This window comes from Alexandromys fortis, unplaced genomic scaffold (genome assembly GCF_014885135.2).
Source record: "Alexandromys fortis isolate MF-2015 unplaced genomic scaffold, M_Fortis_MF-2015_v1.1 scaffold_9, whole genome shotgun sequence".
Taxonomy (NCBI): Eukaryota; Metazoa; Chordata; class Mammalia; order Rodentia; family Cricetidae; genus Alexandromys; species Alexandromys fortis.
Window position 1 is genome coordinate 19,168,926 of NW_026067892.1, and position 24,885 is coordinate 19,193,810.

At 47.5% G+C, this 24,885-nt stretch overlaps 1 protein-coding gene and 1 long non-coding RNA gene across 7 annotated transcripts in view; both read right to left on the minus strand.

The window, feature by feature from the left end:
• Lrrc20 (leucine rich repeat containing 20) overlaps nucleotides 1–2,679 on the minus strand; it is a 97,122-nt gene extending 94,443 nt beyond the window's left edge. Inside the window, exon 1 of the mRNA XM_050140837.1 lies at nucleotides 2,582–2,679. The gene's annotated coding sequence lies outside the window, so the exon portion shown is untranslated. The remainder of the gene's footprint in view (nucleotides 1–2,581) is intronic.
• A 12,286-nt stretch (nucleotides 2,680–14,965) lies between these two features.
• Nucleotides 14,966–24,718, minus strand: LOC126500740 (uncharacterized). Of its 6 annotated transcripts, none has more exons than XR_007591420.1 (5): nucleotides 24,464–24,718; nucleotides 22,132–22,249; nucleotides 17,734–22,029; nucleotides 16,808–16,903; nucleotides 14,966–15,327 (listed from the first exon to the last, which is right to left on the minus strand). It is a non-coding gene; the product is annotated as an uncharacterized lncRNA (long non-coding RNA). The 6 variants fall into 6 exon arrangements; XR_007591421.1 differs by having other exon boundaries at nucleotides 21,857–22,029; nucleotides 24,464–24,711; XR_007591418.1 differs by having other exon boundaries at nucleotides 14,966–18,863; nucleotides 18,930–22,029.
• Nucleotides 24,719–24,885: the final 167 nt, after the last annotated feature.

The following is a 24,885-nucleotide window of genomic DNA, read 5'->3' on the forward strand; positions in this document are numbered from 1 at the left end:
GCGATCCCGAGACCTGGGGCATGGCTAGAACCCTATAAAAGCTGCCCCTGAGCTCAATCAAGTTGGCATTGTTGTATCAAGGATGACCAGTGTCTCTGTCACTCTGTGTGTGTATATGATTTTAAGTCTCCAGGCCAGTTCCCAGCTTGCGTAGCTGGTCCTATAGTGAAGGGCTACAGGACCGGCAGTTTTACAGGCAGGTTTTTACAGAGAAGCAGATAACTGTCCAAGCCAAACAACAGGCAGGACAGTGGGCTGCCCCCTCCCCAATCTATATAAACAATCGGAGTCCATTCACAATCAGCACATCAGCATTATTTGAACAATCAAGGCACTAGGCATCTCTCTGGAACCAGCATAAACCATGGGCCCCAGGCCAGCCCCACAGGTCTAGGTTGTAGACCTCCAGAAGCAGAGATCTGGTCAACCCTTCGCATAATAGTGGTGGTGGTGGTGGTGGTGGTGGTAGCAAGAGTCAGGGGAAAACAGGAGCTATAGTTCACAGGGGCCTGGGCTGCTTCGGTGCCACCAATCCCAGTCACTGTGTGGAGACACTTAGAAACTTTCAAGGAGACTGGCCATGGTGACACGTATCTATAATCCCAACATAAGGAAAGCTGAAGCAGGAGGATTATGAGTCTCAGGCCAGCCTGGGCTACAGAGCAAGACTGTGTCTCAAAAAAATGAAGGAAGGGAGGGAGGGAGGGAGGAAGGAAGGAAGGAGGGAGGGAGGGCGGGAAGGAGGAAAAAGGAGGGAAGGAAGGAGGGAGGGGAGGGAGGGAAGGAGGAAAAAGAAAACCAGAAGAGGAGGAGGACAAAATCACCAAAGCAATCACTCCAAAGCCCAAGGTGCTTGGACAGAGAATCAACTCTTTCCTCTGCCCTGCCCCCGAGTTTGTAATACAAACCCAGCACATGCTCAAATTTGAAATCTTCTAGTCACCATCTATTAAATCCACACTGGGCAACAAAAAGACAAAGATAGGATAGGGACTAGAGGCATCCCCACCTTTTGACACTGCAACATGGCATTCTCATCTAGATGGGCATAGCTCCCCTGGGGACAAACGGGGCCCCCAGGCCACAAGTTGGCCATGACTGATGAACAAGCTTCCCACAGGCACGCAGAAAGAGCCAGTCACAGGTCAGTACAGTACAGTTATGGCCTGGGGTGGGGGGAAGGGAGGCCTGAGGCAAGCCCCCACGGGTGGAATCACTGGGTGCCAGCAACAGGGAGGCAAAGACGTGCCAGAGAAAGCCGATAGTCTGTTCCCGATCCCTGGAGGCCTTCCTAGAAGGCAGTTCTCTGAGGGGCACAACTCGAGAAGAATTCTGCAGTGTTCGATGCTGTGGGGCAGCCCCAGTTGTAAGAAGGAAACATCACCTTCCTCAACGGTGCTGTTAGAAAAACTAATTGATGATAAATCACTTCTGGGGAAGCGTTTTTGCAAGCCATTAAGGGCTTCCCGCATTAAGGCATGACAATCAATAGGTAATCAAACAGGATAGACTGGAAGTCTTCACAAAATAAATTGAAGGTGTATATGGTATTCTGCTTAGATGGTGCTTGGACTATGAACTCTGTGCGATTTCTCTGCCAGATCCCCTTGGGTACTTAAACCTTGACTATAGTACTGACCCAGCCCTTAAGGGCCAGAACTTTACCACCTTATCTGCAGCCCTGAGATCTCTACAAAGAAAACACTGCGACACTCCGGCCGCACCAGATGGTCCTATATTTAGTTACTGCTGTGGTCAACCGGGAACTTTAGAGCCTGGCAGCCGCTCTGCGGAGCAACCGGAGCCTCTGGAGCCATGCGCACGAACTGCCCCACCGCTGGCTCCAGCCAGCCTTCGGGACCCTGCCAAGGCAAAGAGTTGATGTGGGGAGGTGAGGGGCACAGTGCTTATCCTCACCTCAGCAGTCCCAAAGGTCCACTGGAGACCCGAACAGAACTGACCCACTTTCCCACCCAGGGGAAAGAGCAGGCAGGCTGGAGAGTGAGCCGGACATGTAGGCGCCTGGTTTCTGAGTCTTGGGGTTTGGGTAGCCCCGCAGGAGCATCCTCGGATTGTACCTGCCCATGACTGTACACAGTGGCCAAAGACAGGATTCCCTGGGACCCCACGACCGCTGCCAGTGGCTGCTCGTCTCCAGCCCCGCGCTGGCCTGGCAGGCAGGGACTGGGGCAAAGAAAGCAAACAGAGCAGGGGACGCTGGTGATCACAGGCCGGGGGCGTCCCACGCTGCCAGGAGCGGAGAGGTACACTCCGGGAGCGACATGCGCAGCTGCCTCTCCCCGTGGGCACGGGCGTCTCCCTGGGGAAACGGAAGTGGGCTATCCGGGAGCGCTAACCACGAGCCGCCCACTCCCCAGAGCGATCTCAGACCGGCGAGTCCACAACCCAGAACACGGTCCGAGCCGCGGCTCAGTGCTACCAGGTGTCTTGGGGGAGGGGAAAGGACGCAGCCAAGCCTAGGACCCTGCTTTCCCTTCTTCCCCAGCCCGACACGCTCGGCCTCTGGCCACCGTTACTCTGCGCGGCGCGAAGCCTGTGGGCCGCTTGAAGCTGCACTTACGGCGACAAAGCGTCCTAGAACCCTGCGCCCAGCAGTCACGCTCCCTCAGCCGCCGCCGGTACCCTGTGCAAGTTCTGAGCCCGAGGGGCGGAGCTCGAGGGGCGGAGCCCGAGGGACAGCCAGCTCTGCGCGCACGGCCGTTCGGCCAATAGAAATGCCAGAATGAGAACTAGGGCGGGGCGAAGCCGGAGCTCCGGCCGCGCGAACCAATTACCGCGCAGCTCCTCCTGCGCGCTCAGGAACCTAGGGAGGAACCGCTTTGTGTAGACTCAACCCCGGCCAGAGCTCTAGGGCGGGCGCTTGCACCTACCTACACCTTCAGGATGCTGATCCAGGCTGAATTTTCTCCGGATGGGGCTGAGTTCACCAGATCAGGGAACTTAGAAAAACATAAAGAAATACTAATTGAGGCCGCATTGAAACTTCATCTCTCCAAAGCCCAAAAAACATGGAATTAAAGTCTATAAATGCCGGCCTCCACGGAGTCATCGTGAGCATTGTTGAGTGCCGCGCAGCTGCTGCGCAAAAACTACAACTGTCACCTCAAAGGGGGGGGGGCGGTCAGAGATGATTTGTCCTCGGGCTAAATACGAGCGGCCCTAGCCCTAGAACACAGGTATAGGTTATTCCATGTTCCAACATAGTAACAGTTTGACGAAGTTGTGTTGCTTCGTTTTTGTTTTGTTTTTAAGATTTGTGCATGTTTGCCTGTATGTGTATCTGTGCACCACTTCTGTTTCTGGAGCCCTCAGAGGCCAGAAAGGGGCGGGGGGGGGGTCAGAGCCCCTAGAATTAGAGTTCCAGAAAATTCTAAGCCACCATGTACATGCTGGGAACTGTGCCCTGGTCCTCTGTCTGAGCAGTAAATACTCTTTAAAAGTTGAGCCATCTCTCCAGCCTCTTGATGAAGGTTTTATAGCAACAGAACCGAATCATAAATCAAGGCGCTTTTCAAGTATAAATTCTTCCAGGTAAACAGGCTACAGCAAAGGAGGGGGGAAAAAATCTGTCAGCTGTAGGCCTAAAATGCTAGTCTGAGGACAATCAAGTCTTTGGCTGGCTGGAAACTATGGGTTGTTCAGGCATCCTAAGTGACTTATCTAATGGTTACAAAGATGTTAGGCCAGATAGAACAGGGCAGGCAGTCTCAGTTACTGTTCAAGGGCATAAAGATGCCACAAAATAACCTGGCTCTTGACCCGTAACATTCCAACCTCTCTGTATCACCAAAGCTCCAATCAGTCTAGCAGAAGGTGCAGTTCTTTTCAGTAATTTTTACTCACCATGCCCAGACTAGCCACCATGACCACAGCTTCTAAAATGTAACCACCTCACAGACCTCCTGTTGTGTAACTTCCCGGAAACACCCCATCCTGCAGGAACCTCCTTAAGCAATAAGCAATTCAAAATAGCTTCAGAAACCTCCTTAAACAGGAAGGTAAACAAATAAGTTCAGGAAGTCCCTGAAACTGACCAGATTCACTAGTCTCTTCCCTACCAGAGTAATCAGTAAACTGGTCATACAACATCTTCCTTTAGGGATGCACCTGCCCTGGGCTCTTGGTTTGGAGTCACCTCTGCTTCTCCATCCTTGAGAGCTCTGTGTAAAGAGACAAGACACATTGCTGAATGGCGTCTTTATTGCCAAATGGAGCAGAGCACACTCCTAAGGCGTGAGAGTAAACAGTGGCCCCAAGGGCCACTCACCTGTCTACTTTTTAGGCAGGGCTTATGTTGTTTGTGAAGTTTCTAGAACAGGTAATTTTTCCTGAGTGAATTTGTCCTGTTCAGGTGCCTCTTTGGATTTACTTAAAAAGAATAGCTGGGCAGTGGTGGTGCACACCTTTAATTCTATCACTTCAGAGGAAGAGGCAGGTGGATCTCTATGAATTAGAAGCCAGCCTGGTCTACAGAGTGAGTTCCGGGATAGCCAGGGCTACACAGAGAAACCCTGTATTGAAAAAGAAAATAGTGTCGCTGTGTGTGTGCCTGTGTGTCTGTGTATGTTTGTGTGTGTTCTGTATGTCTGCCTATCTCATGTCTCTGTGTGTTGTCTGTATGTATCTCCGTGTCTGTGTATCTCTGTGTGTCTGTGTATGTGGTGTTCACCTGCAAGTGCAGGCACACGGGCACATGCACACGTAAATGAGATCAGAGAACGATTTCTGCTGTGTGTCCTCACCTTCTGCCTTGAGACAGAATCTCGGGCTCACTGCTACATGCGCTAGACTTTGTCAGAAAGCCTCCTGCTAGACAGAGACCTTATGAGACTTGGGATTTCCAGACTAGGTCTATTAATAACCTTCCAGACAGTTCACGTTGTCACATCTCCCAGGGCCAGAGGACTCAGGTCTCATCCCTCTGACCAGCCAATAGAGTCCTGCAGTCTTAGTCCTTGGTTTTCCAGGCTGCTGAGTATGAGGAAGGAGTCCGCCCCAGTGTCTTCCAGGCCTGCTAATGTTTACATGGCTGCCTGACATCGCCACATACCCTTTGCTGGGAACAGGGGAAGACAAACGAGATGAGATCGTCTCACTCTCTAACAAGCATACACGCATTGACTATGGGGAGGTCTGGAGAATGAATATTGAATTTGGCCAGTAAGGGGGCTTAGGCAGTGTTCTAGGGCCTTAGGGTTTGTGTCCACCTAAAAGAGATGTTAATTCTAATTCCTGGAGCTGGAAGTGTTGCTCAGAGTGCTTGCACTTGCAGGGTTTTGGTCCCCAGATCTTCAAAATCCAGGCATGCCAGTGTATGCCTGGTCCCAGCACACAGAAGGGAGAGGTGGTAAGTTCAAAGGTCAAGATCATCCTCAGCTGCTGTAGTGGTTTAAATAGATATGGCCTCATAGGCTCATGTGTTTGAATGTTTGACCCATATACAGAGACACTATTAGGAGCTATGGCCTTGTTGGAGGAAGTGTCACTGTGGAGGTGGGCTTTGAGGTCTTAGAAGCTCAAGTCTAGCCAGTGTGGCAGTTTTTCCTTCTGCTGTCTGTGGTTCAAGATGTAGGACTCTCAGCTCCATCTCCAGCTCCATGTCTGCCTGCATGCTGTCTGGCTTACCACCATAATGATAAGGGACTAACCCTCTGAAACTGTAAGCAAGCCCCAATTAAAGATTTTCCTTTGATTGTGTGAGCCTTCCCTGGACCCCTCTGACTTCTACACTCCTTTCTCCTCCTCTGTAGAATTCCAAACTCTCTGCTTAATGTTTGGCTATGGGTCTCTGCATCTGCCTCCATCAGTGGCTGGATGGCACCTTTCTGATGACAACTGGGCAAAGCACCAATCTGACCCCAGGGGACCAGGCCAGTTTCCCTGGGCTCACGGGCTCACAGAGCCTGAACGGACAACCAGGGAGCCCGCATAGGCTACGACTGACATAGGCACTCTGCATATATGTGACAGCTGTATGGCTTGTGTCCTCTTTGTGGGACTCCTGACAGTGGGAACAGGGGCTGTCTCCGACTCTTTTACTGGCTTTTGGGACCCTACTCCTCATACTGGGTTGCCTTGCCGAGCCTTAATACATGAGGTGCTTAGTCTTACTGCAACTTGATATGCCATGTTTTATTGATACTCTTGGAAGACTTGCCCTTTCCTGGATGGAGACGGAAGAGGAGCGAATGGGGGAGGGGAGCATGGGATAGGGGGGAGGGGCATGAAGAAGTGGATAGGGGGGGGGAGGTTGCGGCCAGGATGTAAAATAAATAGATGAAGAAAAAATGTTTTTCATTATAAGAGTTGCCATGGTCATGGTGTCTCTCCACAGCAATAAAACCCTAAGACAGCTACATAGTTGATTCAAACCAGCCTGGGCTACATAAGACCATTCTGAAAAGAAAAAGTTAAAAATGAAACAAAAAAAAAAAAAAAAAAAAAAGATCTAACCCGCAGTGCCTCAGAACATGGGCTCATTGAAGATAGGGTCATTGTAGGTCTCATTAGTGAAGGTAAGGTCACACCGGAGTGTGACTGGTGGCCCGCAAGGGGAGGAGGGCATGTACCTCACACCATGATGTTGGAAATGAAGAGATGCTCCTGCAAGCCAAGGGATGCAGGGATAATGGGTGGACCTGAGCTAGCAACAGGCAGAACAGAGCCTCAGGCCTCAGATCCTCCTAGAAGGGACGAATCCTGTCAACCCGTCAAGCTCATCTCTGACCTCCAGATCCCAGAGCTGTGAGAGAATGGGTATCTGTTGTTCTGAAGCACCCACAGGGCACAGTGGTGCGCATGCCTGTTATCCTAGCTATTCAGGGCGTCTGATGTCTTTGAGCCTACGAGTTCAAGAGCAGACTGGACAACATACCTAGATGTTGGGAGCACAGCACCAAGGTCCGTGTGCCCACAGATCTCCAGAGAAACCAGGAAGGCTAAGCACTGGGATTGTCTTTTCAATAAGAAAGATGAAAAACCTGCTCTCCCATCCAGAAAGCTGGAATTGGAGATGATTGACAGCCTGGTGATGTGTATTATCTGCTGGGCCAGGCCGTATCAACCTACAGGGCCTACCACCAGGACCGGAAGTGGCTAACGGTTCAAATGACCTCTATGCTTTCGACATGATTGAGACCGGGCCAGACCCTTCCTTAGGCCCGTAAGCTAGTATAAGTAGCCTAGCTCTAGAACCCATCTTCTTGGAAGAAATGACACGTAGCCTGAGTGGGGCTTCCATGTAATTATACTTCCCTTGTGCACCAGGGACTGACTATATTACACCCGAAACTTTTGTTCCATATTATACTGTATTTAAGTTTGTTGGGAATGAATCGCCTGGGACCAGTCCCCTGAAGTCTTGATCCGGGTTGACAGAGTCGATCTGAACTGAGTTTTCTCCATTCTTCAAGGTTCGCTCCCCTGCCTACCATGACCACCTGCAGAGTCCCCCTTACCTAGACCTCATCCCAAAATCAAAAGTGAAAAGTGACTAAGTGCCTGCTTTGTGTCCATTTGTTATAGGGGCTGTCGGAAAAGGCACATAAGCGGTGTGTCCCCAGCCGGAAAATTCAAAATCTGAAATGAGACAAATGCCAGAACTCTCTGAGCACCAACAAGGCTCCACAAGCGGGGAATTCTTCACGTGAGCAGTTTGTCTCGCCGACACACAAAGGGCTTGCGCTTTTGGATAGAAATTAAGATTCAGCTGGGGGCGGTAGTGCATGAGCTATGTAGAAAGACCCTGTCTCAAACAAACAAACAAAAGAGTTAAGATTCACTCTATTTATTCTTACCAAGAAACGGACCATGAAAAAGCTTTTGTTGCCCTCTCTCAGCCGGCCGCCTTCCTGATTTTTGCTGTATTAGCGCCACCCAGCGGTGAGGCTGAGTTGCACATGCATGCTCAGAGAGCTCCTAAGACTCAAATCCTCATTGTGAGGTGGGATCATCAAATCACCCAGTGCTACTGTTGGCTGATAAAGGTCTGCACCTGAACCGTATTCTTCTTTTGAGGCAAGAAATCTACCAGGTGAGAGCTGGAGAGATGGCTCAGAGGTTAAGAGCCCTGGATGCAAGGCGTGGTGGTGCTGCTTTTAATCCCAGCACTAGGGAGACAGACACAGGAGGATCTCTCGGTTCAAGGCCAGCCTGGTCTACAGAGAGTGAGTTCCTGGACAACTAATGCTACACAGAGAAACCCTGTGTTTTAAAACCAAAACAAGCAAACAAAAAGAGCCTGGGTGCTCCTCCAGAGAACTAGCATTCAATTCCCAGCATGCACATGGTGGCTCTCACCAATATTTCCAGCCCTCAGGAGTCTGAGGAACAATGATTCTTATAAGTTCGAGGGCCAATCTGGGTTACATAGCAAGCTCCAGAACAGTATGGACTATAGCATGAGTCTGTCTCAAGAAACAGACAAAAATGTTGGTAAAATAGAGATTTTGTACCTTCCTGTCTTAGTCTACTTGGTTGTCATAACAACAACCACAGGCTGTGAGTTAGAGAATGGAAATCATTTTCTCACAGTTCCAGGGCCTGGAAGGCCGTGGTCAGTTCGAGTTGATGGAGCCCCTGGTGGAAGGCCATCTTCCTGGCTGTAGCCAGCGGCCTTCTGGCTGTGTCCTCACCCGGAACAGAGAAGTCTGGCATCTTTCTGATCTCAGAGCAGCAGCCGCCAGCTAGAGTCTTTCCCTAGGAGTCCATTGGTCATGATCTATTTGGCCCTATAGATTTCTCCAAAGATACCAGGCTAGGCTTCAGCATACGAATCTCAAGGGGTAGTGTGTTTTAACGCCTAGTGTGGTGGTGGTTTGAATGGGAATGGCCTCCAATGACTCATGTGTTTGAATGCTTGGCCCACAGGGAGTGGCACTGTTAGGAGGTGTGGCCTTGTTGGGGAAGTGTGTCACTGGGGTACGGGGGCAGGCTTTGAGGTCTTATATGCTCAGATTATGCCCAGTGTGGACACAGACTTCTTCTGCTGCCTGTGGATCAAGATGCAGAACTCTCAGTTCCTTCTCCAGCACCATGTCTTCCTGCACACCGCCATGTTTCCTGCCATGATGGACTAAACCTCTGAAACTGTAAGCCAGCCTCAATTAAATGTTTTCTTTTATGGGGCTGGAGAGATAGCTCAGCAGTTGGGAACACTGGCTACTCTTCCAGAGGACCCTGGTTCAATTCCCAGCACCCACATGGCAGCTCACAACTGTCTGTAATTCCAAGATCTGACACCTTCACACAGACATACATGCAGGCAAAACATACTTGTACATACAATAAAAATAAATTATTTAAAATAATGTTTTCCTTTATAAGAGTTGCTGTAGTCATGATATCTCTTCAAAGAAATAAAATCCTAACTAAGACACCTAGAATTCATGACTCATGCCTTGAATCCCAATACTGGAGAGGCAGAGGCAGAAAGATCACTGGGACTTGTTGGTTAGTCATCCTCACCAAATCAGTGAGCTCCAGTCTGATGAAAAGACCTTAACTCTAGCTGGATGGTGGTGGCGCACACCTTTAATCCCAGCACTCGGGAGGCAGAGGCAGGAGGATCTCTGTGAGTTCGAGGTCAGCCTGGTCTATAAAGTGAGTTCCAGGACAGGCTCCAAAGCTGCAGAGAAACCCTGTCTCACAAAAAACAAACAAACAAAAAAGTTCTTAACTCTAGAAGTGGAGGGCTGAGGAAAGCACCCAGGGTTGACCTGTGGCCACCACATGTGTACACACGGGTACACCCGCCTACCGCCAAGCACACACAAACGATAGTTTTGAAGAGACACGGGCCGGTCCACACAACCCATGCACTGAACTCTGACATACTGGCATTTCCTGGACCTTTCTTTTTTTTCTCTCTCTCCTTTTTTTTTTAGGTGTCTTCCTCTTGTCTAGGCTGGCTGGAACTTCTAGGCTTAAGTCTGCCTCTAACCTCAACATTTCCATTGGCTAGGACTGCAGGCATAGTCCCCCTAGCCTGACTCGTGGGCCTTCATTAAGATGGCCACACCAGGACTATCTCCTCCTCCCTGCAGCCTGCCTTCTCCCTCCAAGTTTTTCAACCTCTGACCCTGAAGGTGCAATAATGAGAGATTGCCAAGTGTATTGCCTGCAGATCTGAATACAAGATGTTCCTGTGCTAGAGGAAAGAGCCTGGAACTTGATGGAATCACACTCCTGCCAAGCCCGGGAGGTGGCTTAGGGCCATTGCTCTACCAAAAGTGAATTCTCACGATCGTGAGCGACCCTAAGCACACTTGACGTGTTCACCTGTGCCACACACAGTAAGGGCAAATCTGAGGGTTCGTGGTCTAGCCTCTCAGACCATTGTAGCTCTAACCGCCCCTAGTCAATCTCCACCCCATCTCACCCAGAATGCGCTGCGCGATAAATACATATCTACTCAAAAGCAGCCACTGGGGCAGGTATGGTGGCATGCGCCTTTAATCCCAGCACTCTGGAGGCAGGGGTGGGTGGATTTCTCTGAATTGAGGCTGGTCTGATCTATATGGAAAGTCCCTGTCTGGCCAGGTATGCACAGTGAGACCTGTCTCAAAACAACAAAAGGAGGGAATTAGGGTAGACAAAATGGCTCAGTGAGTAAAGGTTCTTGCTGCCAAGACTAAATTTGATCCGTGAACCCACAAGATAGAAGGAAAGAATATATATGTGTGTGTTACACACACACATACACACACACATACATATATATTCTGTCCTTTGAACTTCACCTTTGAAAATCATGTGAATTTACCATGGCATGTATATCTCCTTCCAGACAGACAGACAGACATAATTTTAAAAGAGAAAGAGAGAAGATGGGTAGCTGTACATGCCAGGCACTGTGCTGGGCCCCAGCAGGGCAGAGCAGAGACACAGCCTGCTCTCATAGAATCTACTTTTGGTGACAGGTTAGATGGTGGATAAACAGTGACACAATTAGAACTGGTCGTGTTGGGGACAGGCTCCTGTGCCCTGAGAGCTGCCCAGGAAAGGACTCTAGATGGGGTAGAAACAAGGAAGAAAGAGGAGCATGGGTGGGTCCTGAGCGGCCTGTAGGGCGAAGAGCCAAGTTCACACGGCGTTTGGAAGATGAGAGGGCCATACACTTAACACAAACAGTTTACACTCCAGCTGTCTCTGCACAGAGGGGCCTTTGCAAGGCGTCGGGGAAGGCGCCAGTCAGGAGGCTCGACTGGGGAGGGATGAGTTCCATGTTCACTCTGGTTGTTGGCAGGATTAAACCTCCTGGCAGATGTAGGACTCACGGAGTCAAGTGCCTTGCTGCATGGTTTGGTTCGTGCCACACACACCTCCACCAAACTCCAGAGCCTATACTTGCTAGGTAAGTGTTCTACTGCTGAACTTGTTTCAAGATTTTTTTTTTTTTTTGAGGAAACATTAAAAACAAAAACATTTGTTGGGCTAGGCTTGGTGGCTCACACCTAAAATTCCAGTGCTCAAAAAGCTGACCCGGGACTGTGAGTTTCCAGGACAACCTGTGCTCCCGTAAAATCCTGTCTCCAAAACAAAAACCAACGAACAAGAAAACGAGCTATAGCCATAATGGTCACCCCTGCAAGCCTGGCGCTGAGGACGTGGAGGCCACAGGATCTGGAGTTACAGGCCAGCCTCAGCCACAGAGGGAGTTATAAACTAGTTGGGGCTACATGAGATCTTGTCAGAGAGAGAGAGAGAGAGAGAGAGAGGAGAGGGAGACAGAGAGACAGAAAAAGATCTATTTACCCCTAAATGAGGAAGGTAGAGACCAAAGAAATAGTCTGATGGCTCAAATTTGGTGATCGAATGAGTTTATCCCAGTGATCTGGAGGATCGTGGGCAATTCAGAGCAGTCGTTTGTTTGAAAACTCCCATCCCTGATTGTCAAGCTCCCTAATTTATGTGGCTCAAAGTCTACAGCGGAATTCAGGCAAACCTGGCTCAGAGCGCCCCCTAGTGTTGAAGCAAGGTAGGTGTAAGGCCAGCGCTACTACAGTGCTGGTACTCCATTCACCTGGCAGCTAGCTTCCTTCTTCCAAGTCAGTGACCGGGAGGCAGGGACTGGACACAGACACGGGACTACAGCATTTTCCTGAGCTTGTTGTGCAACTTTTTAAGGGAAGATATAAAGGAAACATCTATGCCCCCCAATGAGCAGAGTATGGACTGACCATAAAAAGTCTAATGTAACTTAAGGACAGGAATGGCCTCCTGCACCTTTGCTGTATTCTATTGGTTAGGAAGAAGCCTGAGGGTGTGACATCACATCACCCACGCTAAGGGTGTAACATCAGGAGGAGAGATCTTGAGCTTCACCTGGATATCTGTTTGCCAGAAAGGACCAACCAGGAACAAAAGAGAGGCTTGTGTAATGGCCCTGTGACAGGAAGAAGCATGGCCCTCAGACAGCAAGGAGAAAGTCAGAAGGAGCAGGTGGATGAAAAGGACGCTCTACCGGACTTTTTCTTTTTTATTCTCAAGGTTTATTTACGTGTTCTGGTGTTTTACCTGCATGTCTGTCTACGCATCATGTGTCTGCAGTACCCATAGAGGCCAGAAGAGGGCATCCGTCCTTTGAAACTGGAGTTAGAGGCAGCCGTGAACTGTCCCGTGGGTGTAGAGAATCAAACCTGGATCCTTGGTGTGAACAACAAGTACTCTTAACCGCTGAGCCATTTCTCCAGGACCTTCACAGGGCTTCTCAAAACTTCCAAGAGAAATGGAGATCTGTGGAAGAGAGGGTGGTGACGGAACCCAACATACATTGCCAGTCACTGACACTATAGATAAATGGCCCCATCCAGAACCATCCAGTAGGCAAGGAGTTGATGCTAAGGCAGATGGGCCCCACAGTCAGCTGGGCGCTCCATGAGGGTAAGCTTGATTCAGCACTGAACCTGGAGCCAGGACTGCCGTCGAGTGGCTATGTGAGAATAAATTACTCGATGGATCAATAAAAAGCCGGGTGGCTTGTCCACACCTTGCTCAGGGAATTAGATTCCTGATAGTCTGGCCTGTCTTCTACTCTGAGCCCCACTATGCCCACCCGTACATTATTCCCCTTGACAACCTTGGGATCCACCCAAGAGATGGCGTAAGTTCCTGGGACAGCAACCCTTGCCTCAACTTGGCAAGCACTGCCCTTGGCTAGAAGGCTCAGTACACAGTGTGCCCTGCCTGTGGGCTCAGGCGGGAGCAGGGTGTGGCCCAATACTCGTTGTTTGGATGACTGTGCATTTCCATTCCAACCCTGCTATGCTTTCCCCAGTTGGAGCGGAATCTCTCATATCCAGCACATTCCAGCAGACGCAACGCGGCTGCTCTGGGCTCTAACCTTGCTATCATCCTGCAGGCCTAGGGCTTCTGTTGATCTGGAGAATCTGAGTTGGGTCTGTAGAATCCTCTAGTAAATGCCAGGATGGAGAAAAAGAAAGAGAGGAGAGACAGGTTGCCTGGTAGCCAGGAGATACAAAACTGGCTTCAAGAACCCCCATTACCAGGGCTATGTAACCTTAAGCAAGCTATACCCCATTCCTCCTTCCTTCCATCCTTCCTTCTTTCCGTGTGTGTACAATGTATATGTTCATGTGGGTATGTGCCTATGTGTATGGAGGGAGGCCAAAGATGCTTCCATTTTTAAATTTTTATTTATGTGTGTGTGTGATTACCAGAAGAGTCTAGAAGAGGGTTAATCCCCTAAAACAGAGTTATATGCTGTTGTGAGCTGCCTGACACGGGTGCTGGAAACTGAACTCAGATCCTCTGGAAAAGCAGCAAGTGCTCTTCACTGCCGAGCCATCTCTCCAGCCCCTCCATCTCTCCAGCCCCTCCTCCATCTCCCCAGCCCCTCCTCCATCTCCCCAGTCCCTCCTCCATCTCTCCAGCCTCTCCATCTCCCAGACTCTCCACCTAGTTTTTGAGACTGAGTCTCCCCTGAATCTAGTTCGACTAGTGGGTCAGCTAGCTCCAGAGATCCTCCTGCCTCAGTTCTCCCACCAGTGCAGGAATTAGAGTAAACTTTCCTCTTAATAGGTGTGCAGAATCTGAACTCAGGTCCTCATGGTTGCACAGCAGGCATTTTACCAAATGAGCCACCCCCCAGTCCCTCACCCTAGTTTCTGAAGTCTGTCATGAGAGATGGTGAGCCTCACCTGCCAAGTCCTCCAAAAGGAGGAATACTGGGAGGAGAGCACGGTTCCCTCGGGCATCATGGGACATACAGACATAGTGCAGTTTCTGCCTACTCCACTATGGCTTTGGTACCTTCTAGGAACTTCCTGGATCTGTTTGATGTCAGTCAAACCTTTGCTGGCCCTGACATGAATCCTCAGAATTTTCAGACTCCAGGCTTGCAGATCATAGTCAACCAGCTGGTGGAGGAGCCAGCACCCAGGCACCATGAACCATCCCCAACAACGCTGGGAAATTTTTAGGGCTGGGAGATGATGGAGTCAATAAAGTATTTAACAGGTTGGAGGGATGGTTCAGCAGTTAAGAGCACTGGGCTGCTCTTCCACAGGACCCGGGTTCAATTCCCAGTATCCACATGGGAGCTCACAACTGTTTGTAACTCCAGTTCTGAGGGATCCGACGCCCTCTCACAGACATACATGCAGGCAAAACACCTGTGGTGGTTTGGAAAAAAAATGCCCCAAAGGGAGAGCCACTAATAGGAAGTTTGACACTGTGGGGGTGGGCTCTGAGGTCTCTTTTCTCAAGTTTCACTAGTGTGACCTCCAATTGACTTCCTGTCACCAGGAAGATGTAGGACTCTCAGCTCCAGCACCACATCTGCCTGCGCACCGCCATGCTTCCTGCCATGCTGATGCTGGGCTGAACCTCTTAAAACTATAAGTGAGCCACCCCAAATAAATGTTTTCTTTATAAGAGTTGTCATGGTCATGGTGTCTCTTCAGAGCAATAAAAACCCTAAGACAACACCAATGTACATTTAATAAATAAGTAAATAAAAAATAAATCAAGAGTGAAGCATGTGCTGTGCAAGCATGAAGACCTGAGGGGAACCTCCCAGAACCCACACAAAAAGCCGGGTGTCGCGGTGCAGCCTTGGAATCCCAGCACTGGAGAGTCCCTGGGTCTCCTTGGCCAGCTATAGCCTTGCTGAATCAGGAAGCTCCAAGCTCAGTGAAGATGAAGGAAGAGGTTGATGAGATGGCTCAGCTGCTAAAGGCACTTGCCAGCAGGATCGGTGACCTGAGTTCAACCCCCAGAACTAACATGAAGGTAGAAGAGGAGAAAATAACTCCACCACGTTCTCTTCCGTCTTCTCCATGCATACTGTGGAATTCAAATGTGCACACACATGCATGCATTGATAGTAACAATTTTTTTAAAAAAAGAAAATTTACAATGGAAACATCAACAACAAAAAAAAAAAAGAAAGAAAAGAAAAAAGAAAGGTAGAGATCAATTTTGAGGAAGAGGCCCCAGTATTTACCTCTAGTCTACACACAGACACACACACATACACACACACACACACACACACACACACACGCATGCACGCGCACACACACACACAGAACACAAGTAATTTTTCCAAGTACCCAGGTCACTTTGGCAAGCTAGTTATCTGGAACTGCTTCCTCCTTGGTAAAATAGAAGTGATAATTCCTACTCCGGAGGGCAGGTGGGGAGTCTTAGTTGGGGTGTCTATTAAAACACCATGGTCAAATGTAACTTGTGGAGGAAAGGGTTTATCTTATCTTACAGCTTGTGGTCCAGCATGTGGGAAGTCAGGCAGGAATGAAAGGACCTAGAGGCAGAAGCTGGCAGAGGCTATGGAGGAGTGCTGCTTACTGGCTAACTTCTCAGGGTTTGCTCAGCTTCTTCCCCCACTCCCTCCAAACAGGCTTTCTCTGTGCAGTGCTGGCTGTCCTGGAACTAGCTCTGTAGACCAGGCTATCCTTGAACCCACAGAGATCAGTCTGCCTCTGCCTCCCAAGTGCTAGGATTAAAGGCATGCACACCACTATCTAGCTACAGCTTGTGTTCTCTCTCTCTCTCTCTCTCTCTCTCTCTCTCTCTCTCTCTCTCTCTCTCTCTCTCTCTCATTTTTTTGTTTTTCGAGACAGGGTTTCTCTGTAGTTTTGGAGCCTGTCCTGGAACTAGCTCTTGTAGACCAGGCTGACCTCAAACTCACAGAGATCTGCCTGCCTCTGCCTCCCGAATGCTAGGATTAAAGGTATGCGCCACCACTGCCCAGCCAGCTTGCCTTCTTGCCTAGGGCCTCCTGTTCAGGGGTGACACTGAGCCCTCCCATATCAATCACTACTCAATAAAAATATACTACAGACTTGCCCATAGGCCAAGCTGGTGAACACTTTTTTTTCAATTGAGGAGTCCTCTTCCAAAATGAGTCTAGGCTGCCTCAAGTTGACATAAAAACCAGCACCCTCCAGCTCCTAGGATGCCAGACAGGATCTCTGAAAGCCATGCAGTGCCTCAGTGCCTGGACACAGTGACATCATGATTGGCTTCTCAGCAGTCCTTGACTTCTGCTCAAGGTGCGGTGAGTTCTGCAGCGGTGCTGGTGAGGGATAGATGCTCAGGGGCACCATGATCTCTTTAAGAATTCGGGCCAGCAGCAGGCAGGACAGAGTGCAGAGGGAGTGCAGAGAGAGGGTGCAGAGGGAGGGAGTGCAGGGGGGGGGCAGAGGGAGGGAGTGTAGAGGGAGGGTGCAGACAGAGGGAGGGAGGATGCAGAGGGAGGGTGCAGACAGAGGGAGGGTGCAGACAGAGGGAGTGCATCTTCTACCTGATGGAAGCCAGAGCTCCTAGCCCAGCTCATCAGGCCGTGCCTGCACCTCCTCTAATAAGTCAGGTAACCCCTTTTGAGCCTGGGTTTCTTCATCTGTAAAGGATAGATAAGAACAGTAAACAGTCTGCCTCCATCACAGGGCTGTGACTCCGGAGATAAACGCTCGCAAAAGTGCTTTGTAAAGTGGAAAATTGTTTTCCAGGATGAGGGACCATCAGCCTTAGTGATACAGATCTGGTGTGGGTGGCTGAATCGCCTCTGCCCTGGGGAAGTCAGACACAGAGTGAAGGGTGAGTTTGGGGAGACCAAACTGTCAAACCACTGCCTTGGGGACACCTCAGCCACTTTTGGTCAACAAAACTTTAGTTATATGAATGAAATGTAAAACTTCCATGGTTCGGGTGCCTGTAGGGTTTCCATGCTGCATTTTGACAAAACACCAGATGCACATCTAGAGAGTTCTGTGGGGTCCCTGACCTCAAGCTGTCAGGGTAACATCATTCAGACATGTTATTCAACCTGCACATTTAAACCAAGAGGGACCTCCCTACGTGTCTATGACAGACTCCAGGAAAGGACAGAAATATGTTTTCCTTCTAATTTCTTGTTTTGAGAGTTGGGCGGTATTTTTGCTCAGACATGGTCGAGCATGTCTGGGATTTCAGTGCTTTAGAGTCAGAGGTGGGAGAATTACAAATTCAAAGCCAGCCCAGAATACATAGGAAGATACATCTTTTTTGTTTTGTTTTGATTTTCAAGGCAGGGTCTTATTATGTAGCTCTGGAACACACTATGTAGACCAGGCTGGCGTCGAAGTTACAGAGATCTGCCTGCCTCTGCCACTACCACCAGGCAACAAGGCTCATCTTAAATCTACAGTCGAACAAACCAAAAAAAAAAAATGAGGAAGAGAGAAGACGTACCATTTCAATGACTAAGTATCAGGACGGGATGCAGTAGGTGGGAGAGCCCGTCAAATATTGTGTGAATATGGCGAAGTCTTGGAGGGGTGTCTCAGGCAGCCTAGTTCACTGAGCCACACTCTGCCCCTTCAGGCGTGTCTGTAGTTTTCCTCAGTGATGAGCAGCAATGTAAACCTAATAAGCTCTTTCCTCCCCAACTTGCTTTTTGGTCATGGCGTTTCATCGAAGCAATAGGAACCCTAATTAAGACAAGTGTTATATCTATCTGGTGAAGCTTTAAGGCTCTGAATATATAAAGAGCTTTCAAGATCCACTAAGTCCAATAACTCAAACGAAAAATGGACAAGTGACTTGCACAGACATTTCCCCAAAGAGAATAGCTAATAGGAATATAGAGGTGCTCAACATTCATAATGAACCGTTAAGGCAACATAAATCAAACGTTCAATGAATTATCACTTTGCTGTCTAGGGTGGCTAAAATAAAAAGAAAGGCATAATAAGTGTTAGCAAAGAACTAAACAAAGTGTTTTGCTTAGTTAGAAACAAAAGTGTTATAGTCTGCTTGAGGGAACATAAAATGGCTCAGCCACTGACAGCGTAAACAAAAGGCAGAGATCTGCAATTTGGGCTTCGTTCATCTCATTTGATCCTGCCCCTACTTCCTGTGTCTACCTTTCGCTGCTATTTTCTCCCTTTGGTCTCCAGAATACTGGGAATCTATAATTAAAGATGGATCAAAGAGGGCTAGGTTTTCTTTCTGTAAACCAAATGTTTGGTTAGCCCTCCAGAAATTCAAAACTAGCATCCAACTTTTCCTCCTCCCTTCAGCTGAAAATTCCCCTTCCTTTGGACCCACCAGTAGTCATAATGGTTTTTTAAAGGTTAAATTCAGCCTTTTCATTCCCCAGTTCTGGGCCTTTCTAGACTTCAGGGCTGGCAAAGAACTCCTCTTCCTGCATTGAATTTCTAACATCATGAAATCAGCCCCACGCCATGCTTTAGTGAAACTCCAGAGTCCTTCTGTTCATCTTAAGCACCTGCCTGCCTTTTGGAAAGGGGTTAGAGATTCATTCCTTCGGCTAACTCCTCTCATTCCTAGGGCTAACCCCTCTCATTCCTCAGGCTAACCTCTCTCATTCCTTAGGCTAGCCCCTCTCACTCCTTAGGCTAGCCCCTCTCACTCCTTAGGCTAACCCCTCTCATTCCTTAGGTTAGCCCCTCTCACTCCTTAGGCTAACCCCACTCATTCCTGAGGCTAACCTCTCTTACTCCTTAGGCTAACCCCTCTCATTCCTCAGGCTAGCCCCTCTCATTCCTTAGACTAGCCCCTCTCACTCCTTAGGGTTAAGGCTAACCCCTCTTCTTTCTTAGCCATAGTTTCCTCATTTGCAGAATGGAAATGAAGCAGTGGTGCTGGGGCTTGCCATCACTCTCTCACTGTGCACTCAAAGTGTGGTCTAGAGGGTCAGACACCTTCAATTGCAGTGCTTGCCTGTGGGAAGTTGAGTTGTGTCATACACTTAATGAAAGGACATCGCCCCGGTGAGCACACAAACAGCCATGCTAATCCAGCTGTGTCTGTTTGGTTGGGCGCTAATGTTTTTGCCAAAATAAAACAACATCAATAGTCTATGTTTATTTAGCTTTGGAAAATTGGTTTTTTTTTTTTACAATGAAAATTTAAATTATGAAGCCGAGCATGGTGGCACATGCTTTTAGTCCCAGCACTTGGGGGACAGAGGCAAAAGGAGGCTAGCCTGGCCTACAGAATGAGTTCCAAGAGAGCCAGGGCTACATAGAAAAACCCTGTCTTGAAAAAAGCAAAACAAAGCAAAAAAAATTAAAATTACAGCTTCAATGACTCTAATTGCTATGAAGCAGCATATAATGGGTTATTGCTTAATGAAGTAACAGAAATGTTAAAGCCACCGTGGTTTTAATTTGCAATGCGGTAATTAGCAGTACTGGTAATCCACACTAACAAGAGCTTCTGGGGGTTCTCTATAATTTACTAGGTTTGAGATAAGGTTTCCTGTGTCTCAGGCTAGCCTCAAACTCACTATACAGCTAAGGATGACCTTGAACCTCAAATCCTCCTTCCTCTACCTCCCCAGTGCTAAGATTACAGTTGTGTGCCACCAAACCCAATTTTAAGTGGTACTGGAGACTGAACCCATCTCTTCACACCTGATAGGCAAACACCCATCTGCTGAGTTACATTCCTACCAGCCCCCTTCCCCTTTTTGTCTTTACTTTGGTTTTGAGGTGTGGGGTAGTTTGAATGTCATTAGCACCCATAAACTTATAGGGTGTGGCATTATTAGGTGTGGCTTTGTTGGAGGAAGTGTATTGTTATGGGGGTGGGCTTTAAGGTCTCCTTTGCTCAAGCTTCACTCAGTGTGACACCCAGACCACTTCCTGTTGCCTTTGGGATCAAGATGTAGCTCCTTCTCCACTCAGCTTCTTCTTCAGTCACCACGTCCCACTGTGATGATAATGGACTAAACCTCTGAAACTGTAAGCCACTCAAATGTTTTCCTTTATAAGAGTTGTCATGGTCATAGTGTCTCTTCACAGCAATAGAAATTGTAAAATAATATTCCACAATATTTTCCCCTTTTTGTCTTAAAAAAAAAAAGGGTTTTAACTTTAACATCATAGTAAAGTTACATATAACAATAATTATCAAGTAAGGATTACAGTTACATACCCAGTCAATTTGCATTTGGCAAATTCAGAGAATTCTCTTTATTATCTATTCTATCTTGATGAGTCTATAGCTCAGTATCTAATTTACTTTCTACTATAACTAAGGAAAACAGAAACTGTATCTATCTAGTCTTCAACTCCATCAAAGATCCCAGAAGGATATATTACCTGAGTGAACCAGAAGTACAGTGCAAGCCACTTCCAAAACTAAAGAACTGACAGGCATCTGACTGTCTAGCCAGTCATCCAAGGTTCCTCTGCAATGTTGAGGTAACTAATCTTTGGCCTACAGGCCTAGACTATCTGGCAGACTTGTCTATGAAGCAGGAATTCTAAAGGACTGTCTGCCTTGTTTCGGCAAAGTTCGGATTTTTTTTCCTTTGTGTCCTGCTTGTCCAGTTTGTACAGCATACTGTCAGCAGTCAAGGCAAAAGTAGTTTCTTTACCTGTGACTAACTTTGCCATAATAAAGGCAAACTCCATATTGAGGTTTTTCAATGCCCATCATCTTCTCTGAAGTAAATCAGCGCTACCAGGAGCAGACCTGTCTCACTGTCATGAAAAGTCCTGGGTTATTAAACATCTTAAATGTCATATTCTGTAGGTGAAGATACATCTGTGAAGTATCTGATGACCATCTATCTAAAATATATCTGTTTAACCTTGAAAACATAACTAACACAACTGTAAGTTTGATTATTATAGATGACTAACTGCTAATCCGCGTTCTTAAATGAGTTACATAAGCACAATATCCCAAAAGAGAGTAGAAAGATATACCGTATATACCTATAACAAAAATAACTTTAAATTTATATAACAAGTATATATGACCTCATACCAGAAGAGTGCATCAGATCCCATTATAGATGGTTGTGAGACAACATATGGTTGCTCAGAATTGAATTCAGGACCTCTGGATGAACAACTGGTGCTCTTAACCTCTGAGCCATCTCTCCAGCCCTTAATTTTTTTTTTGTTTTGTTTTTCAATACAGGGTTTCCCTGTGCAGTTTGGAGCCTGTCCTGGAACTCGCTCTGTAGACCAGACTGGCTTTGAACTCACTAATGTCCGCTTTCCTCTGCCTCCCAAGTGTTGGGATTAAAGGTGTATGCCACTACCACCTGGCTACTAAAATCTATAACAATGCAAAATATTTGAAGTTAATAGTTGTCTTTTATCCTATATCCCCACTAAATAATGACAAATATCCATAACCCACGAAATGACCAAAACCACCCACTCTACCTCTTGGGAATGTGAGCATTGTATTCTCTAAACTGCTTCTGTTGTCTGTGGGCAAAGGAATCTTTAGTGAACCTGAGAAAATTGAGATAATAGTCAAGTCCTAAGGAAATTAGTTATAACATTTGTTGTTCAGTCTCTGTGCAATGGGAAAGGACAAGGCTTACCTGCAGTCCTGGCTAGAATAGCCTGTGAGGCTGGACCATCTCAGCCAGCAGCCTTGAAGCTGTTCTAGATGCAGAACTCTTAGGAAACTGCAACAGAGGCATTCTGAGATGCTGAATTACTTGGACCACTCATTTTTATTGGTGTCTCGTTCGCTTGCTCTGAAACACACAGACTGTCACACATACCTGCATTAACATAAGTATGACTATGCATTGCACACAAGCCAGCCAAAATTTTTTTTGTTTTATGTTTGAGCATGTAAAATAAACATTACCTGCCTTGTAGTTTTTCTAGGTTTAGTTCTTTATATCTGTAGCCAGGATTTTCAGGGGGTCTTCCCCAATCAAACCTGATCTCTGTCAAACTTGAATGAATCCACAGTCTTTCATTTGCTGTGGAAACAAAACCATAACCTTTTTCCCAAAGCAATACATTTTTTGATTTCCACTTTAAAGTTAAGGCACTCCTAAAATATATAGGCTGGTTTAATTCAGCAATCCCCTTCACAATCCCATGTCTCCCAGCAGCTGTTGTTTGCTTATCAGCAATCAAAAAATTCGAAGACAGCACAATACTACACAAGAGCCAAACTCCCTGTGGATTTCCCAACTCTACATGGCTTATTTTATTATTATTATTTATAAACTATTTACTTTTTCTATGACTGAACATCCATTTTCTTTTCTTTCTTAAACCTATGCGCATTTTAAACATACTGTAACCTGTTTAGAGGCCTTTTCCATCTGGATCTGTCTCTACTGCGCATCTCTATCCTTTTCTGTCTGCATGAGCAAAACCTTAAACTGCTAAGCTACTGCTGGGTCCACTGCTGCAGCCTTGGCAGCTGGTTCCACCCTGCCTGGATTTTTAAGGTCACAGCCTTAAGCTTGCCAGCCCAGTCTGGAGGTTTGTGACCAGAAACTCCATTCAAGCCCCTCAGCTCTAAGAAGTGGGTGTCCTGCACTGTGGCAGGCATTTTTAGTTAGCTTTTTGTTTCTACTTAATGTACTAACTGTTTAAGTGCTCTGCTATAGGGCAGAGCTTCTTAAAGGAACTGTATCCTTTTTTCCTCTCTCTCTTCTTTAACCTTCTCAGGCCCTATGTGAAAATTCAGGCCTCATGTTAGAATGCCAAAATGTACCATGCTTTTTCTTTTAGGCCACCAACCAGTTCCCAAATCATGACATGGAGACTTCTTATTAGTTATGAATGCTCAACTTAGCTTAGGCTCATTTCTGGCAAACTCTTTTAACTTAACCCATTTCTCTTTAGCTACCTTTTGTGTCAGGGCTTTTTACTTTTCTTTCCTTCTGCATCTCTTACTTTCATTGCTCCTTATGTTTGCTGGCTGTTGGCTGCCTGGCTTCTTGCCCCGGCATCTCCCTAATTCTCTATTCTTTCTCTCTTCTTCTCTCATTTTCTAGATTTCTCTTCCTATTTATTCTCTCTGCTAGCCAGCCTTGCCTCTCCCTCTTATGCCTAGCTATTGGCTGTTCAGCTTTTTATTAGACCAATCAAGTGCCTTAGGCAGGCAAGGTGAAACAAATGCACCACATTTTTACAAAATTAAACAAATACAGCATATACAAAAGCAACACATCTTTGCCCCTGGTTGCCTTGTATATTACTTTGCTTTTTATAGTTTAATAAAAGTCATGACCAATGGTAACTTGAAGAGGAAATGGCTTATTTCCCCTTAAAGTTTATAGTCCATCATAAGTGAAAGTCAGGGGAGGAATCCAAGGCAGGAACTGGAGGCAGGAAGTGAAGCAGAGGCCACGGAGTAGTGCTGCCTACTGGCTTGCTCTCCCAGGCTCTCTTAGCCTGCTTCCTTGTACCATCTCGCGCAACATGAACAGAGGTGGCACTGGCCATAGTGGTCTGGACCCTCCCTTAGAAATCATGTCTGGCTTTTTTTTTTTTTTTTTTTTTTTTTTTAAAGACAGCGTTTCCTTGGAACTCACTCGGTACACCAGGCTGGCCTCAAACTCACAGATTTGCCTGCCTCTGCCTCCCAAGTACTGCGATTAAAGGCGTGCACCACCACTGTCAGCCTCAAGTCTGGCCTTTAAAAAAAAATCTCTTATTGGGAGAGATGGCTCAGAGGTTAAGAGAATTGCTTGCTCTTCCAAAGGTACTGAGTTCAGTTCCCAGCAATCACATGGTGGCTCACAACCATCTGTAATGAGGTCTGGTACAGGCATACACGCAGACAGAATATTGTATATTTAATAAATATTTAAAAAAAATTTTTAATGTGGATGATAGGGTTTGAACTCAAGTCCTGACAATTGCACAGCAAGCAATCTTACAAGTGGACCTACCTCCTCACCTCCTACTTTTCATTACTTTTTCAGACAGTCTCGTATTCGTGACTGGCCTCAAACTAGCTATGTAGCATAGATGGGCCTTAAGCTCGTAACCATCCTGCTTCTATTTTATCGTATGAGTGCTTTATCTGCATGTATGTATGTGCATTAAGAGTGTGTTGCAGAGGTCAGAAGATGAGGTCGGATACCCAGTGCTCTAAACCGCTGAGCCATGCGTCCTGCGTCTAGAAGTCTAGAGAACAACTTGGGGGAGTCGGGGGGAGGGGCATTCCAAACCTTGTGGCTTCTGAAGATGGGACTCAGGTCGGCGGCTTGGTGGCATACCATTCTTTATCCGCTGAACCATCCACGGGACCCTCCAAAATTATACTTTTAATTATTAGACATAGCTGGGAACCCGAAGTAGGCACCAGGAAAGTACTGTTAGTTGACACCTACACACCACACTACAAATAAAAGCGAACGTCACCCACATCCAGCTTAACTTCCATTCGGTCCCTTTGAGCTAAGTCCCGCCCCTCCAAGTCCCGCCCAGCGCACCCTGAAGGCCCCACCCTTCACGCCCACTTCCTGTTTTTTGGATTTCCGGACGACTCTCTGGCTTCGCCAGCTCAGCTCCGCCCTCAGTTCCTCGATCAACACCCCCCCCCTCGACACGCCTCCTGCTTTCGCCACATCCGGTCTCCATATTGCACTCC